At 36.7% G+C, this 13,157-nt stretch overlaps 1 protein-coding gene across 1 annotated transcript in view; it reads right to left on the reverse strand.

Annotated features, from left to right (window-relative positions):
- The window catches only part of LOC108792235 (RNA-binding motif, single-stranded-interacting protein 3-like), a 132,458-nt gene that overhangs the window by 76,319 nt on the left and 42,982 nt on the right, over positions 1-13,157 (reverse strand). The window lies entirely within an intron of this gene.

Raw genomic sequence — 13,157 nt, forward strand, 5'->3', positions numbered from 1 at the left:
ATATATATATTTACATTCTATCGCTAACCTCTTTCCCTGCACATTGCCATGCTGTCTCCAGCTGCAGCTTCATTAAGCACTGATCTAAATAAGTATGTAAATTAGGAAAGTAGGATACAGTCAGACTTTCTAATCTACATACTTGTTCCCAATTTGTAAGTCAAGGTAATGAAGGCATTGGATCAGTATTACCGGCAGGGAACTGTTATTTTTTGAAGGGCAGCCTCCCTACAGCCTTTTTACAGCTTTCCTTCAACATGGTGCAAAGTCCAATGACTGTTTAAAATAACAATATGAAGACATTTGAGGCATCCCAGTCAGTTTTCGTCTTTCATACCTAAGTGTCTCAGCATCTAATTAGTTGCAGTTGGATCCTGTAACTCGTAAATATTCAATGTCTTTTACTTGTTATATATGTGTTTTATCAGGCATGCATGTCACTTTTCTTCTCCCGCATTTCCTCCATCTTACCGTTCTGATATTTTCCCATTTCTTTATCTTTGGAAGCCCAGCAGTAGGTGGCAACTCTACCCTGGTGACAAATGACAAACATTCAGCTCTAAAATTACTTCTTAGACTGTGACCAGAGGTCATATTGTCTCTCATTTGCCAGTCCTAATGATAGCCTCCGGAGATCTATCTACCGTCTTAACAAATACCTCACAGCATGGAGCTCTAGAGGTGTAATCCCCATGTTGTGATAATATAATGTTTGTTCTGTAATTTATCAAATCTAATGTGAACATGAAGATCACATCTTGTCGCTGCCAGTTGTTTGGACATTTTTTCATCTTTATCTTTTTTTTGTATTTTGAAAAATATATTGCTGGGGAATGATGAGCTGTTAATATACATTTTTTTTGCTCTATTCATTTTGCCGGTACTTTTTGCCTCTAAGCAAATAACCAACGTTAAAGGATGATTAAACTGGGTAATGGATTGAGTCCCATAGTGGCATCTTATTGAGAGGAGCTGGAGGGCATGACCAAGTGTTTAACACTTCCACATTCACAGAGCTGTAGATGGCTGTGATTGTATTATACTCCATCTCCCTGGCCTTACTATATCTTGTTAACAAGTCATAATAAATGTAAAATAAAAATGGCATATTAAAAAAGTAATTTAAGCATGACATAACCTAAGAATAAAGAAGTGCAGAAAATATCCTGCAAGTCAGTTTTGTTTTGTATGCTTCATTAATATAAACCTATACAAGCTAGCAGATGGCAGTTCTGTACTGCAGCAAATTATTACGCAGATTTCTTAGGTCACAAATAGGATCAAATCCTTTTCAGCATGACATGTTTTTAAAAGACACATTTTGATAAACAGAGCTTAGGTGAGAAAACATCTCATGACATAAATTTCCAATTATAAGTAAAATAATGTAGACATAAATGTCTGTAAATGTTTAGTAAGGCATATCTAATCAAGCTCAGCCTATTTTATTGCCTACATAAAGCATAGCGTACCTGTTGCTTTGTAATTGTATTGTACACATTGTGTGTTCTAAATAGAAAATCAAAATAGGAAATAAAAAAGTATGTGCTCAGATCCAAAAGTGATTACCATATACTAGGGCAAATCAACAGACATGTGCATTGGTTTTTAGAATTGGTTCAGCGTTATCACATGGGGATAGGGAGACAATCCTCAAATGGAAGATCTGACTGGAGATAAAACAGGGATTCTCCTGATGGCAAGTGGGGCAGTGGAGGATTGAAGGAAAGGTATTTTTTAGATGTTGTGGAGGCTTGCATTAAAGTGAACCTGTTGCATTGCCCTTTATAGACAAAACACAGGTTTAATTTAACACATTGCCATCATTACTAGAGACAACATCTGACTTGTTCAGATCAATTTGTAGCAGTTGTCTAAGGGACCATTCACACCATGTCATCCTGATGCACTGTGTAAACACACATTTTTGCATGCTTTAATGAGTGTTACATTAAAGCATCCCAATCAACTTCACCCCTTCCTGACGGGAGACGTACACTATGCATCCCGGCCACTTAGTGCCCAAATGACTGCGGACGTACAGTGTTTGTCCACAGCTATTCAGGGCTCTAGAATGCCGGTAACCACTGGGATTAATAGTTACTTAGACATCCATTAATGAAAGATTTAAGCATTTTCAGACATCCGATCGCTTTTAGGGAATGGGTGCCTGACAGTGATAGGAAGTGCGGTGTGAACCGCACTTCCTATCACTGTTAGGCAACCGTACACATCGGGATTTGCTAATCCTGATGTGTACGGTTGCCTAACAGTGATAGGAAGTGCATTTTGCTGAATACCAGCATTTTGCTGAATGCTTCAGTATAGAAGCATTCAGCAAGAGCCAAAAGCTGCCTGTTTTAGGCTTCTGAACAGTCTTTAGTGAAACTAAGGTTTGAAAACTAAGGTATGTAGGTATGTAGGTATGTATTGAAAATAAGGTATGAAAAAATTTAAATAAATCTAAAAAAATGATATATATATATATAAATATAATTTGATACTATCATTATTATAAAAATGAACCCCTCACAATGAAAATCTGCAGCTGAGCTGCAGATTTGTTTTTCACCCTATTGAGTTATTTTTTTTTAATTTAACCCCCTCATTATGGGGGTGTTCAAAGTATGTCTCTGTCACTACATGTGACACTTAGTGACAGTGACATTGTACGCCACATGTCTAATCTGGTGACTACTACCGTATTAGCTTTTAGAGAAAAAAAATTAAATGTTAGCTTTCAGTTATAGGCTGAGAAGTACATAAACATTTCTGAAACCCTAGGGATGTGAGATGTTGCAAAGGAAAAGGGCAAATAAATGAATATATTTTAATGCATTTTTTTCTTAGCTGTGCTATTTTTCTAAAAAAAAAGTATAAAAAATCAAATCTGTGAAAAAATTTTTTCCTTCATTTTCTTCTTAATTTTTTTTATATTTTATTCATACTAAGTGAGGTGTTAGGCACACATATGTGTTATAAATATACATCCCTATCTGTTTAAAAAACAATATATAATATGTGTGGGTGCACTTAGTAAGGTATATTAATATATAATAATAATAATAATATGTGTGGCTGCAATTTGTAAGAATTTATTGTATTTGTAAGTATATTACTAGCGTGGAAGAATCACACAGCAAAAATATAAAAATTGCTTCAGTCATTAACGAACAAAAACTGAAAAAAAGCTCAGTCATGAAGGGGTTAATGGGCTGACAATGCACCAAAAGATCCAGAAAATGACCATTCGCCATTATTTTTGCAATGTACGGTACTATGTTACAGTGCATTTACTATGCAACTTCATGGGCTGCAATGCACCAAAACATCCAGTAAAATGAACATGCCCTTTTTTTGCAATGCAGCGCATTACAATGGGCAGTAGTGCATTGCCGTGCATTTTGGCAATGTGTTTTATTGACAATGAATGGCACTGAAATGGGCTACACATAACATGCAAGGGGGCTAAAAGGAGGAGATATTGCACACATTGCATAGAGTTCCACCTGCTGGCAATAGTGATAAAAATAAATAAATATTGATATGCAAGATTTCCTGTATTCAATCAAAGAGCTTTTTTTAAACTTTACATAATAAGTAAGCAAAATAAACAAGTAAGCATCTTAAACCTAAAGATTCAGTTTAAATAATACAATTATAAACAGGGGCAGATAAGACATCTTCTACAAGTAAACTATTTCTTGTATTGATAAGACTGCAGGTTATATATTAAAGTTTGGTATAAGGATAATAAAATTAAACAACAACTATGCAAAATATTGCTGATTTGCATTCCGATTATTTTCTTATCTATTTTCTTATATAAAAGTGTACAGAAACAATTCAAGTTTGGATTTAAAAGACTGATGAGTTGCAGAGCCCAATAGAGAGAAGACTCTCCTAAACTCATCCAAGGCTTAATGAGCCATTGCACAGTGTATACCCAAGCCTGTCCTCTAAAATACAGATAGCTATCAGTCACATTGATTGGAAAATTAGTATGTAGAAAGGGGACACTGTCAATTGCTTATACAAATACTTATGTACTTTTGCAGAGTTGCTGGTTTAAACTCTTTAAAGGGAAACGTCTGAGAATTGACAGCATTTATTCCTACTAAATCATTTTATACAATTTTCACAGTTCAGATGCGTGCTAGCTCCTAATTTGCATAATTATATTTCCAACACAGACTTGTTTGTTTATTCTTCTCCAGACAGCTTATTATGTCAGACAGTGCAAATATCATCTTTACTGAATTAATATTGTGGGTGTAGCTATAAAATAACCTACAATGTGTTTGTTCTGAGCTGGAAATGTTTTTCTCACTGACGCACCCATCTTTAGTGATATACTATAGGTATTATTTCCACACACTTGCAGGAAGATGGGGGAGTAAGCATACCTCCCAACTTTCTGACATGAGAAAAAAGGACAACTTCCAGCACAATGTATTTAGACAATGGACACACCCCTGCCATTCTCCCAGTTATATGCCAAAAAAGATTGGGTAAGAATTGTTGTTTTCCACCATTACTTTTTCTTTGTACTGACTTTTTGAAATAGCAAACAACAGAATAATTATGAGATAAGATAAAGGTTTTAGTGCAGAATAGCAATTTTGGTAGTTAAATGGTACATTTTCATAGATATATGTACATCAGACCAAACTGAGGAGGAAAGAAGGACTCAGGGATTTGGACCCAAATGTATAATGTGTACTGACTTCTTTCTAAATGCTTGTTAGCTAGGTATATATTTTTTTAAATAAAGAAAGCTTATTTCTATCAGTATTGCCGATGAAGCATTCATTTATGTATGTGATGTTTTAGGCCTTCCCACCTTTGGTCAAACAAGAGCTGTATATTTATATAGCCAAGCAACTCCTTGACATGACTTCTAGAACATTTATACCTTACATATTGGCTTTCAAATAGGAGCACACATAATGCAAGGTTATAGCAATCCTGGTTGAAGCTCAAGACTTGCAAATCTGCTTGCTTATCTTTTGGCATTACAAGCTATAGACAAAAGATATGCAAACTATTTTGCATACAGTGGTGAAGGTTTAGCAGCCCTGTTTGGTTTTTTTTTGCTCTGGGGTCCACAGTGGGGTTATTACCTATCCTGGTGACAGTGGGAAATCTTTCCTATGGAAACACAAACACCAACAAAATATTTTCTTTAAGCAGAGTGTGGACAGGTTGGAACATCTGCAATATTATTATTATAGCCTCTGCCTCCCTGTCCTATTTTCCTCAGTAAGGGAACATTCCCCAGTGCAGGCAAGACCAAAAGTTAAAACCAGACAGGCATTTTAAACCCTTTCCAGTCTATTCAAACTAATAAAAGGAAAGGTTTGGGTGGAATGGGGAATTTTAATCTGAACGTCAGTGAGGCATTAAAAAAAATCCAATATAAATGTATTCAATTATTCAATGTACTTTTACATCAGCAGCAGACATAAGTACCTGGCTTTGTCTTGATAACAGCATTCTGTAATCTCTTATTTATAGACGAATGCAGACTAGAAGAGGGAAGACTAGCAGCTTTAGCCAAATAGTTATTGTTCTGCACAGTGTTCTCAGTCACACCCAGAGGACATACTTCCAAGAGGGGAGAGCAGATGGCTCACCAGTATGCTGCCTCTTTGTTGTCCAGTTCAATATGTAGAAAGGTCCAGAGCATGACTGCTAGGGGTGGCTGCTTCACAAGACTGACTGAACTGAACAGCACATCCTTTGGCAGGTAAAACAGTTCCTATTTATGTATTTCAGCTATTAAATTAACCTTTGTCTGCAGTTCAGCAGTTAAAATCTTGTCTTCCTCAGTTGCACAGCCTCATTTGCAGTATTAGTCCATCTAAACTTTTTTTTTTAAGTGTATATAAATCCTAACTGTGGGAGAAAAAAATTACTCAAAATGGAATCTGTGATTCAAAATGGCTTCAAGGAATATAATATAAGGCTTGGCATATACATACAGTATATCCATATACTAATTTTAGCCTTTGACATGCTTTGCTTTTATGAAACCTCTGCAAAAATTACAAAATTGAGACATGGCGACAAGTGATGGAATATTTGAAGTTCCAGACAGGTTATGATCACATCAACTTATAATCAAATTTACAAACATCAGATTATCAAGACCATAAAAAAGAGAAAGAGAAATCCATTTCATATACACATAATGCAAAAGGCTGTAAATCTTATAAAACAACTGTGTGTTCATTTCAAGGGAAGAGTGAACTTTTGCACAAGAGTGTTTTTACCTCTCCTTTCCTAGAAATGTAACTTACTATTGACCTTCTATATTATCTGTTACCTCTGCATAACATTCCACACCACATCCCCTTCCCCTACTCTCTCTGTATTATCTTATAGACATGTGCGATTCGTTTCGTTCCGAATCGAAATTCGGACGAATTTTCGTAAATTCGGACATTCGGATGTATCCGAATTCCGAATTACAGACATAACGAATGCAAACGAATCCGAATTTCCATTTCCGAAATTCGGTAGCGTTCGCACGAACGTTCGTTTCGTTTTCTGTTCTTATTCATTTCTTATTCGTTTCGTTCGTTGGAGCAAAGTGACATTAGAGAAGGAGAAAAAATATTTTTTCCCCCTCAAATGTCACTTTTGCTGCAAACGAACGAAACGAATAAGAAACGAATAAGAAACGAATAAGAACAGAAAACGAATAAGAACGTTCGCACTAACGCTACCGAATTTCGTCCGAATCCCGAATCAGAATTGACTTTCACACCCGAATCCCGAAAAATGAAATAACACAAATCCGAATTTAAAACGAAACAAATTTTTTGGCAGTGCACAGGTCTATTATCTTATAAACCTTAACGCATCGTAATAAATCAGACCAGCTTATAGCAGACTTTTGTGTTTGTGTGTTGGTCTCCTATATCATAATATGATATCATAATTTGAGCCCACTGGTTAATGGTGATAGCAGGTGATTTGCACCTGCACTTAAAATGTATTTCCACGACATAACACTGAATTTGCTCCATTTGGTCTGTTAAATATACCAATGGAAGTGTTTTGTTGAATCTGTTTGATAAGTTACAAAAAATTAAAAAACTACAAAATGGCAAACTAATGTGGGTGTTCGCTGATACAGTAACCAGTTACCTATGATACATTTCCTAGCCTTCAAACTGTTAATAGGTGGCTTAGAAGGGTCATTAAGGGGGGTTTTCCTATTTTCCAGCCCCTCCCTATAAAACTCAGGGACATCTGAAAGTGTGCTATTACAGTGCTAAAGTACTGTATTGTGTTGAATTATTACAGTGAATTGCAGTGTGGTGGGCTACATAATTTCCCTCCTCCTCCCTATACTCACTGTTCTGTATTGTGATTCATATCTGTGAATTGCAGTGTTGTAGAGTTCCAAATTATTATGTAATAAACTCTATGTGCACAGTGCATAGGCCAAGAGGTCCTTTTTTGAAATACATGATTGTGCTGTTTAGCTGCTGCACCCCTCCCTACAGTATTTTTCTTGTAATAAGGGCTTTTCTTTTTTTTATTTCACATTTTCATATTCCTTTTTTTAGTTTAGTTTTTTTAGGTTTAAAAAAAGTTAAAAAAAAACATAATAAAGAAAGCTCATTTCCATTAGACATGTGCAGTGCCAAAAAATGTGTTTTGTTTCGTTTTAAATTCGGATTTGTGTTATTTCATTTTTCGGGATTCGGGTGTGAAAGTCAATTCGGATTCGGAATTCGGATTCGGACGAAATTCGGTAGCGGTAGTTCGAACGTTCGTTTTCTGTTCTTATTCGTTTCTTATTCGTTTCTTATTTGTTTCTTATTCGTTTCGTTTGTTCGTTTGCAGCAAAGTGACATTTGAGGGGGAAAACATATTTTTCTCCTTCTCTAATGGCACTTTGCTCCAACGAACGAAACGAATAAGAAACGAATAAGAAACGAATAAGAACAGAAAACAAAACGAAATGGAAATTCGGATTCGTTTGCATTCGTTATGTCTGTAATTCGGAAATTGGATACATCCGAATGTCCGAATTTCCGAAAATTCGTCCGAATTTCGATTCGGAACGAACCGAATCGCACATGTCTAATTTCCATTAGTATTGCAGATGAAACCAATATAAGGTTGCCAATATAAGGTTGGTTTAGTGCTTCAGGGTTTGTGGCTTGGTGTTTTTGGGCTGTGGTTTAGTGTTTTAGGTTTTATATTTTATAGGGGTATATTTTATTTAAATATAATTCTGCTAGGTTTTAAAAAATGTTGGGTTCCTGACACAGGCAAAGCTGCCCTTTGTTTTTAGCACATCACCGCATACTAGGAAGGCAAGGCTTTTCATGTACAAAGAGTTTCTGCATCTGTAGGATATAGGGTTTGTCAATCTGCACCTTTCTGGCAGTGGACATGCTATGCAGCCGGAGCTTGTGGAGGAGATTATGGATTGGCTAATCAAGTTATCCTAATCCTTCTCCTCTCAGGCCCAGAGAAGTGCATTTTCCACAGCAGTTGCAAATCTGCCCTCTTCTTTCTCTACAGCCAATACTGTTGTTATCCTGAAAACTGGAATGGAGAAGTAGACAGAATGATGTCAGCTCAGCATGAGTAATTAATGCACAAAGAAGCTCAAGAGCAGCAATTGCCGTTGGTGTTCCTGCAGCTGCAATTTCTTGGAAATTGGAAGCCAAATGGGCTTGGGTAATGAGGAGTGTAGGGATGACCACGGCAGACCATATCTGGGTGCCAGAGATTGTAGAAGAGAAAAGGGAGGGAGAGGCAAAATGTCTTCTAGGGTCAGGTGTAGCTTTCAGAGGAGTGGTAGGAGCACCCTTTCAATCCACTAGATTACACTAGAGTGCTCTACATAACTGAGCAGTCTGGGCTTTTTTTTACACATCTCCAGGTGCCTCTTGCCCAGCTGCTGGAGCAGAAGAAAAAATTGTCACCCAGTAACCCCCATGCCGAGCATCTCAGCCTAGCTTAGTAAAATTGCTGGATTTACAGCTTCTATCATTCCAGCTAGTGGAGTCTGCCCCCTTCTGTGACTTTGTGGCCTGTGTTGCACCACAGTGGAAAGTACCCAGTCATGTTTTTTCACCCAGAAGGCCATCCCTGCCCTAGTGAATAGAATGTATAGGGTAATGTTTCTGTGTCTCAGTGTCTATCACATTTGATGGCAGCTGGGAAGGATGCAGAATGAGGTTGAGCTTGAGACTTGAGCTGATGGTACCTCTCTGTTTCCTTTATCTTGATGACGGTGATAGTTCTGTCATCTCTACCCCATCCTCTTCAATGGCCTCACCCTAAGACTCCTCATAAACCACGAGTTCCCAATATGTGCTGGCAGAATACAGTGTCGCTGACGCAGTCGATGAGAATGCCTAAAGCCATCTACCAAGTATGTATTAGAATGGAATGATCTTTTTTTTCCCTTGACAATCTCAAACACTTCTTCAAAATGTATTTTTTCACTGGTTTATGTTCCCCATGGCAGTACCCAGCCCCCCTTGCCATTTGTGTGGCAATCCTCTGCCTATTATTCTTGAAAATGGCCAAAATTGATTTTCAAGATTCCCTCCTATTGACTTCATTGGAATTCAGATTAAAGTTCACATTTTCTGGAACTTATGATGAGTTTGATGAATGTTCCATGATCCGAACCCAGTCAATTCACTCATCAATAATCAACATGTATTTTTCTATACTTGTGAAGTTAACTCTTTAAAGGTTTAAAGCCTGGGGGCATATACATGCATTACATAGATAGATGTACTGCATATGTCTTGTTTATAGTGACTAGATATATATTTGAATGTCCTTGAAGTACAATTACACTTTTTGATCCAAAAACCCCAGCCTTCCCCAGTGCAGTAACTCCCTATGCATGTAAATCAACCTGTGCACCAAGCACCTCTACTGCAGGATAAGAGCTCTATTCACATGTAGGGAAAGTTACTGGCCTAGTTAGAGCCAGAGACTGCTGAATGGAGGATGTAAACACTGAAAGAGGCTTCTCCACCACCTACATATAATTATATATCAGGGGTAGGAGGATTTTATGTTAGATTTGCTTAGGGGGCAAGATAGGGGGGCAGGGATATTTGGATCAAAAGTACACTTGTATTTTAAATGAGCACATCTTGCATCTGACTATAAACTTTTTCAGTCTTGCAGTTAGAGCTACTACTACTACTACTACAATATCCATTGTTCCCAGTTTGTTACAAATTCATGCGCTTGTAAAATTATGTAATGTTCACAATTTCAGCATTGTTTGTGGATACACATATATTTAGCAAGTCACTAAATATTATAGCAATACTATAAAGGAATTTAGGAATGTTGCTATGTTTGCCTTCATCGAGAAAAACTCTAGGAAAAGAGCTGAGCACAATATATATTGTAACGGAAGATTTGGCATAAGTGAAGACAGTTTGAGACTCATATAGTGCATTTTTACTTTGGTTACAGACTCATGAATTCAAGCGTATCTATTCGTCCTCTACATTTCCGACAATGTAACTTTATTGCTATCACTGGAAAAAAAAAGCAGGACTGGTGAAGTATTATATGTGTCAGCCCTAAATAGACATAAATGAATAGGAGGAATTAACGTTAATCTGAATACAATAGGGAAATTCATGTGGTATAGCACTGAGGAAGAAATAGTAAAGAAATGTTTTGTTCCTTAGAGGAAAATGAAAACTCCTAAAATCTAATCAAGACACTCTGATACCCATTAAAATGAAATATTCATAAATACTAATGATTTAGCAGAAATACTTTTTAAAGATTTTATGTAACTTTGGATCAGAGCACTTAGCAGCAAATGACTGTATTCATCCACATAAGCTGCAGCTGCTAGAATTTAATAAGATATAAGAAAATAATCTTCACCAGAAATACAAAAAAGATAATTACAATCTAAGAGGAAAAACTATTTTCTTTTTCCTGATTATTGAAAAAAATGCCACTAAATTTGACTTAAACATTAGGGGGTTGTCATAAAAAGTTTAAATCATACATGCAATGAACTCCAGATAATGCTAGTGATTTCCTGTCAGTTGTGACTTGTAGAAGCAATGAGCAGGGTAAAATGCTGGAGGGGTTTCAATACTAAATATTGTAAGTGACAATTTACTCACAGCCTGCCTTCATCACCTACCAGCCAAATCAAAATCAACAGTTAAAGAGACCCTGTCACCGACTTTATAAATGCAAGTAAAATCACAAGTATTTTAAATGCTTACTTGCTGAGGTTTTCCTTTCCATAAACAATTTTATTGACTTGCAATGTGGCTCTAAACTTGCTAGGAAATTTACACTCTATAAGGTGTCCATTCACTCTCCAGGGAGTGTCTAATTACTGTTTGTGCTGGGCCAGCTCCTCCGCTCCTCCCCTTACCTTCCTACATTACCTTTTATGTATATAATAATGAATAATGAATCCAAATAAAACAAATATATATTGTCCAACAAAGTATTTCTTTGAATTTTTGCCCAAGCACTTTCCCACAATCATCATGTTTCCAAACAGCTCCAACTCTGCCAGCTTCACTTCCCTGTACTTCCTGTACAGTACAACATCACAAGGGACAGTGCAATATTCAGCTACCATCTACTAGCTTGGTGAAGGGATGACGGAGGAGTGGGGGCAGAGGAGTGGCTTGCTGTGCTGTGCATTTGTGGAGAAACACAAAGCTTACTAGCACACACAAGGGTGGCTCCATAGGACCTTGCAGGGGAAAGGCCACCCTAAAACAGGATATCAGGGTCAGTGCTTAGGGGACCAGCTGATTCTGCAGAAAGCTAAAACCTTTAAACATCAAGGAGCAGTATCCATTATAAGTGATGAAATCAGCATTTGAAAAAGCTTAAAAACCTTTTGAGTTTAATATTACTTTAAATGCACATACAATCTTAAGGGATGATTGCTATTGAAATAATTGATCGGGGTCTCTTTAATGCTCACCATACAGTTTATAATCTGACTGTAAAATCTCAATCAGTACAATCGTGCTTATCTAATCTTTGCAATCAATTTATATCCAATAAGACACTATATACATGTTGGTAGATCTAAAGGAGATTCTACAGATTTTACCAGATTTTAAGAATCAGTTGGGTCAAGAAAATTACCTCTAGCATACTATCAGCTAATAATAATCTTATCTCTATTTGCTGCTTATGATGCAGTCTGACAGATTGCATCAATTTACACTTAAAATGATCATTAACTGGCCCCAAAACGAGGATAATATAATCCTTAATGCACACAGCGAAAATAGGATTACTGTGTAACATGCCAAGATCAATTATATACACTCAATTCATGATGGACATCATACAATAAATAACATTGAAAACCCCTTTAACATACCCATATTTCTTTTGTCTCCAAACACTTACATATTAAGTATGTTTTTGATGGTGAGTGCATGCATGTTAAATAATGTGAAAGGGTAACATTTACAAGTATTTATTATTACCACTCTCAGAGATTACAGTCTTATCCCTGATAATAATTTTAGCTGATTTTTTTTTATCCAGAAGGATTGATTCTTGTTTTGTTCTGACATTATCCAGAGTCACCACCTACTTCCAGGACTGACATTCTAGCCCAATGATGACACAACCATGTAAATACTGGTGCCAGTGCAGCTTTTTTGGATGTGTTTACAAATGTTTGAAACTGATCAGACCTGCTGCATTCTCTGGCCTTTCTACAAAGTCACAGTGTTGCAGTCTGATCACTGAAGGAGGGGAGGCTGAGGAAACACTTCCTACACCCTGCAGCAGACTGATGGCATCATCTCGGCCTAGGCCAATGTACTTGTCTGGAGCTCGAGGGCAGTGTTTCAATAAAGAAAAACAACAGATTTTTTTTAAAAACAGCAAGTTGTAATCTGCATATTGTGGCATGATAGGAATATATTCATGCTGACCTGTTAGGTTACTGAGGGGTCCACTTAAGATTTTCCTTATGATTTCTCAGACAATTGCTCACAAGAAACTAGAGATGTTTATGACCTTTACTTTGAGGAGGTATTTTAGGTGGCATTTATATAATGGCTGAATCAGAAAACATGAACCATACATAGAGATTAACAATTCTGTAATAATAAAATGACTATGAAAACCCTACTACA

This window comes from Nanorana parkeri, unplaced genomic scaffold, assembly GCF_000935625.1.
Source record: "Nanorana parkeri isolate BGI_ZX_2015 unplaced genomic scaffold, ASM93562v1 scaffold618, whole genome shotgun sequence".
Classification (NCBI taxonomy): Eukaryota; Metazoa; Chordata; class Amphibia; order Anura; family Dicroglossidae; genus Nanorana; species Nanorana parkeri.